We start from the raw sequence: 6,373 nt of genomic DNA, 5'->3' as shown, positions 1-6,373 counted from the left end.
GCTCGATCCCAGGACCCTGGGATCATGACCTGAGCTGAAGGCAGACACTTAATGACTGAGCCACCCAGGCAACCCAGCAGCAGTTTTTAAGTATCATTACTCTTTTCTTTGTAGTCAATAATTAGGAATTGACATCATTTTCACAAGGGAAAACAACTCTTTTAATAGAAATATTTTATACAATTTTAGAATGCAACCACAAATAAATAGACAACTTAATTATTTTAATCAAACAAACAACATTTCAAGAAAAATAACAAAAAAGAGAGAAGGAAATAAATTACACTTGGCAGTGATGGGAAATTTCTTTTGAGAACCTAAACATTTAAAACTAAATTCAGTTAAATGTTTAAATATTATGCATTATATCCAGGAAATAAAAATCTACAGTACTAACAATGTCATTGTTCTTTACATACTCAACATAAAACCTCTGCACTGGCTATCATGGTTGCAACTTAAGTCACAAGTTCAAAATAGTTATATAATTTATAAAGAGTCCTTGATAAAAATAGAGCATTCAAAAAATTAGTGACCAGAAATGAAAACCCAGCTCTCTACTCACCTCTATCCTCTTTGTATTAATTTTATTAATGCACCAAATTGGGAATTAATGGATAGTCCAGTATAGTTTCATGTTGGCAAAGACATTTGTTTTCTATGAGTTGGATGCATTGTCCAACAATAACAAAGCATTTCTCAAGAGTGGAGTAGCAAAACACAGGGGTTCTTTATATTCAGGCAGGATTTTTGGGTCTGTGCTCCTTTCAGTTCACTGAAATTAATTTTGCTTGACAGCTTTAAGACTTGAGTGCTGATTAGACAAGTTGTGGGAATAAAAATGAGTTGTTCTTTATGGATAACTGGAACTGTGGTAATTTTTTCACTTGACACTTGGGATTGGAATATTTGATCTCCTTGAGGAAAAGATAATATTTTATTTACCTTTATAAAAAATATATTTTATTTACCTTTTAATGCTCAGTACCTAAAAAAATCTTGTCATAGAGTAAAAGCTAAAAATATTTGTTACATTCAAGACTAAATAAGTAAATAAATGAATTAATGAATGAACAAATATAATCCAATCTTCACAAAGGAAAATTTACCCTTTTCATCTATCCTCATATTGAACACAACCCTTGGCAACTTATCATATCCAAAATACAATCAGTTAAAGTGGAATGGTCCTGCTCTTAGAACAGTGAATTTTATGCTTAAAATGAGCACAAACAATCCCTATAAGGCACTGTGCCACCAATAAAACAGAAAACAGTGTGGAAAATACTTTTCTCCTGAATGTTTCTTGTGCTATATTCTATTTCAGACCATGGATGATGATCAATTTTGCTGAAGAACTTTAGAGAATTTGACAATTCAGTTTCTCATATTTTTCCCAACATATGGCTTCCTTTCTACTTGGGATGCCATTATTTCTTCTTTGTTAGATAAAATGCAGTGGAGAAAGAGACTATATTTTTCTTCTTTTCTCTTGACTTTTAGTATTGCAAAATTACTAAAGAAAAATTTAATACACAGGGAAAATTTGTTCAAAAATAGCTCTATGTTTTAGTTTAATTAGAAAGGCAAACTAATGTTCTGCATTTATAACCAGCTTTGTACAAATCCAAATGATCTGGAGGAGAAGACTACATGAGTTAATGAGATTCACTAAGTATCCCAAACCTCCTTTCTATCCAAAGGTTCAAGTACCTCACAAAAGTTGTCAAAAGGGCACAAAATATTATAAATGCAAAATGTTATTATTTGTTTATGCATTTAAGCTAACTAGCACTAAAAATGCAAAAAACGGGGGGATTTTAAAAAGGCAACAAAATAAGTGGATTTTCTATTCAAGTAGCAAAGGAGCTAACCACAGTCAGGTGTGTGAAATTTACTGTCCCCTAGGTAATAGTTTTAACACAAACTTTTAATGGAAAAATGAGTAATTTAAACTAAATCAAGAAAAAAAAGAATAATATTCACAGCAACAGTGAAAACTAAGTGGGTTAATATATAACTTACGTAATTTCACACTGTCTCTAATGTGCTTATTACACGTAAAATGTACTTAATGAGCTTAATGTACTTCATGATATGTATACATAAAAATAATTAAGATAGTTAATTTTACATTTTGTGTATTTTAACTCAATAAAATAAATTTTAATAAAAAATATATAACCTACATAATTTTAGTCTGATTTTAAAAGAAAATTATATTTTCTTGTTAATGTTTTTCTGCACTCCTTTTTTTAATGTATTCAGCTATGTCAGAAATTTAAAACAAAACAAGACAGAAATCACCTAAAAAGCATCAGGATAGATAAACACTAGAAAAATATTAAAGAATATGATCTTCTTTAGTGTGTAGGAAATCTTCTTCATTTCATGAACAATATCTATTACTTTCCCAGATTCTGAGGTACAGAACAATATACCATGAATACTTTACATTATATATATTAATATAGTGTACTTATTTGTTTAAAAGGCTAACCGCTCAGATAATTCACATATAACACTAAGTCAGCTACCAGAAGTATTCAGAGCAGATAACGTGATTATTTTGTATCTTGACCTTACTATAAAATGGAAAACTCCTTAATTGGGAACTTTAAACTTAAGAATATTCATCTATACAAAGCTAGTAGCCAGAGCACAAAAGCATGAATTTTGCCCACAACCATCAATTGTGACCACTATTGTAGGCTACCATTTTCCACTTAGCTTTTTTTTCTTCTTAATCTATAACATGCTTCCTTTAAAAAAAAAAAAAAGATTTATTTGTTTATTTTAGAGAGAAAAAGGGAGAGAGTGAGCATAAGTGGGGGGAGGGGCAGAGGGAGAGAGAGAGAATCCCTGCTGAGTGCCGAGCCCGTTGTGGGGCTTAATCCCAGGACCCTGAGATCATGACCTGAGCTAAAATCAAGAGTTGGCTGTTTAAACAACTGAGCCACACTGGTGCCACCTACATGCTTACTTTTTAAACGTCAAATCTTCTTATGGACTTATTAATAAATAAACAAAATCTCTAGTCAGATACTTTAGATAATTTTATAAGAATTGAAAAGACTTAGGAGCCTGGGTGCCTCATTTGGTTAAGCGTCTGCCTTCGGCTTGGATCATGACCCCAGAGACCTGGGATCAAGTCCTAAGTTGAGGGTCCCTGCTCGGCGGGGAGTCTGCTTCTCCCTCTACTCTTCCCCCCGCTTGTGCTCTCTCTCTCTCTCATGCTTTCTATCTCAAATAAATAAATAAAATCTTTAAAAAAAAGAATTGAAAAGACATATGAAGAGTCAGAGCTGTGCTATCAATATTCTCAGGCAATATTAACATTCACATAGATGTGATATATTCATAGTTCTGTATTATGTAAATGGAGTTATGAGAAAATGACCTAAATACTATTGAAAAACTGCCTTTTGATAAGTGAAAAAACATCAGTATATATCACTTGTTTTAGGCATTTAGATTAGTGCAATTTGTAATTTTATCATTTGCCTTTGTGGGCAATCTTTATTCATTCAAACAATAATTACTTAAAAATTTGTTGTGGACCTAAGGTGCACCCAGAATTATTGATGGCTGGGAATGCAAAAATAAAAGCACCATCCTATTGTCAGTCTGTTGAGGATGAGTATATTAGGTGAGGTACAAATCAGTCAGAAAGTCTAGATTTGCAAAGATCCAGTGTTGTGGGAAAGGCTATTGGGGGGAAATACGAGCAGCTTTTGAGGCTGATGGAGAATATATAGGAGAGTATGAATATAATATAATATATATATAATATAATATATAGGAGAATATAATATAATAGGAAAGTATGGAAAGTTCAGATATGGAAAAATGTTCCAGATGATAAAGGGCTTATTAATACTATAAAATTTAGATTTTACTTTGAAAACAATGGAAAAATATTAGAAGAATTCAAAACAGGGGAGGGGCATACTAAGATATAATAATTCAAAATGAAACAAAACACTTGGCATCCAGAGAATAATTATTTAGAAGAGCGTTAAAATACATTTTGACCTTAAGAGCCCCGGAGCAAGATGGCGGAGGAGTAGGAGACCTGGATTTCGTCCGGTCTCAGGAATTCAGCTGAATAGGAATCAAACCATTCTGAACACCTACGAACTCAACAGGAGATCGAAGAGAAGAATAGCAACAACTCTCTGAACAGAAAAGCAACCACTTACTGGAAGGTAGGACGTGCGGAGAAGTGAATCCGAGGCGATATTCAGGAGGATAGACGGAGGGTGAGGGGCCTCCGTCAGCCGTGTCTGGCAAGTGATAGAGCAGTGGAGCACAAAATCAGAACTTTTAGAAGTTGGCTCCGCTGAGGGACATCTCTCCAGTGGCTAAGCTGGGGGTGGAACCCTCGCGGGACAGTGTGGTCTCAGGACCCTCAGGGTCACAGAAAGACCAGGGGTACCTGAGTGTGGCAGAGTTCCCAGGTATCAGAGCGGGGAAGCCAGCTGCAGAGACGGAGCTGAGGCGTGGGCTCTCAGCTCAGGGTTGCCATAAACTGATCCGCGGCCCATTCAGGCCACTGCTCCTCCAGCAGGGACCCAACAAGCAGCAGAGCTGGGGAGACTCCCCTTCCTCCCTTGCGAGGAGCGGCACGGGAGCGCACCGCAGGGATCTGCTGGGTTTGGAGACTCCACATGGGGTCAGATGCCAGAGATAGAAACACTTGGTCACAGGCCGGGTGAGCACGGAGTGCGGCCAGAGACTGGGGAGACGGGAATGACTGCTTTTCTCTGGGGCGCACTGGGGGAGTGGGGCCCTGAGTTTTTGGCTCCTCTGGGCAGAGATTGGGAGGCCACCATTTCCACTCTCATCCTCCAAAGCTCTACCGAGAGCTTGCAGAGAACAAAATCTCCTGAGAGCAAACCCAAGGAGATTGCTTAGCCCGGACCGACAAGGAGGAGGCAATTCCGCCTCCAGAAAAGACATTTGGGAACCATGGCAACAGGTCCCTCCCCCAGAAGATCAGCACGAGCAGCCAGCAAGCCAAGACTACCGATCAAGGAGAACGGGGGAACTCCAGCACTAGGGGACTACTGCACATAGAATTCATGGCTTTTTTTTACCATGATTCATTAGTTTTTCAAAGTTAATTTTTTAACTGTTTCTTTTTTTGAATTTTTCTTTTTCCCTTTTTCAACCAACATCTTATCAATCCCTTTTTTAAAAAAACATTTTTTATTTTTCATTTTTAGAGTCATATTTTATCCCTTCATAGTAGTTACCCTTATTTTTGGCATATGTACATAAGTTGTTCTCTCTTTAAAATTTTGAGATACAGTTTCTTCTAACAGATCAAAATATACCCTAAATCACTAGTGTATGGCTTTGTTCTAGTCTCCTGCCTAATCACATTCTCTCCCTTTTTTTTCTTTTTTTTTAAATCTTCTTCTTTCTTTTTTCAAACGACTTCTTATCTTATCAAATCCTTTTATAAAATCTTTTATAATTTTCATCTTTACAGTCATCTTCCATCCCTTTATTGTATCAACCCTTATTTTGTACATATATAAGTCTTTCTTCCCTTAAAATTTTAGGAGGCACTTTCTTCTAACAGACCAAAATACGCCCAAAATCTAGTGTGTGGCACTAATCTATGCACTAGCCTGATCATATTTGATCATGTTCTGTTTTTTTGGTTTTGTTCTGTTTTTGTTTGTTTTTATCTTTTTCTTTCTCTTTTTTTCCCTCTTTCTTTTTTCTTTCTTTCCCTTTCTTTTCCCCTGGTTTCAGGTCTTTTCTGATTTGTATAGAGTATATGTGCTGGGGATGCTGTTAACCTGTTAGCGTTTTGTTCTCTCATTCATCTGTTATCCTCTGGACAAAATGACAAGACGAAAAAAATCACCTCAGCAAAAAGAACAAGAGGTAGTACCGTCTCCCGGGGATCTACTCAATATGGACATTAGTACGATGTCGGACCTAGAGTTCAGAATCATGACTCTAAAGACACTAGCTGGGCTTGAAAAAAGCGTGGAAGTTATTAGAGAAACCCTTTCTGGAGAAATAAAAGAACTAAAATCTAACCAAGTCGAAATCAAAAAGGCTATTAATGAGGTGCAATCAAAAATGGGGGTACTAACGGCTAGGATAAATGAGGCGGAAGAGAGAATCAGTGATATAGAAGACCAAATGATGAAAAATAAAGAGGTTGAGAAAAAAGAGAGAGAAACAACTACAGGATCACGAGGGCAGAATTCGAGAGATAAGTGATACGATAAGACTAAACAACATTAGAATAATTGGGATCCCAGAGAGAGAAGAAAGAGAGAGAGGGGCAGAAGGTATATTGGAGCAAATTACAGCAGAGAACTTCCCTAATATGGGGAAGGAAACAGGC

General features: G+C 36.3%; 1 long non-coding RNA gene across 1 annotated transcript in view; it reads right to left on the bottom strand.

Moving 5' to 3' along the window:
• Window positions 1-291: 291 nt before the first annotated feature.
• LOC148161728 (uncharacterized) overlaps window positions 292-6,373 on the bottom strand; it is a 28,788-nt gene continuing 22,706 nt past the window's right edge. Inside the window, exon 3 of the long non-coding RNA XR_015767386.1 lies at window positions 292-917. This is a non-coding gene — a long non-coding RNA (uncharacterized LOC148161728). The remainder of the gene's footprint in view (window positions 918-6,373) is intronic.

Source organism: Eumetopias jubatus, unplaced genomic scaffold (genome assembly GCF_037043125.1).
Source record: "Eumetopias jubatus isolate StellerSeaLion01/CBP00866 unplaced genomic scaffold, mEumJub1_p1.0 scaffold_81, whole genome shotgun sequence".
Lineage (NCBI taxonomy): Eukaryota > Metazoa > Chordata > Mammalia > Carnivora > Otariidae > Eumetopias > Eumetopias jubatus.
The sequence above is the reverse complement of the archived record's forward strand: the minus strand, read 5'-3'. Positions and strand labels throughout refer to the sequence as shown.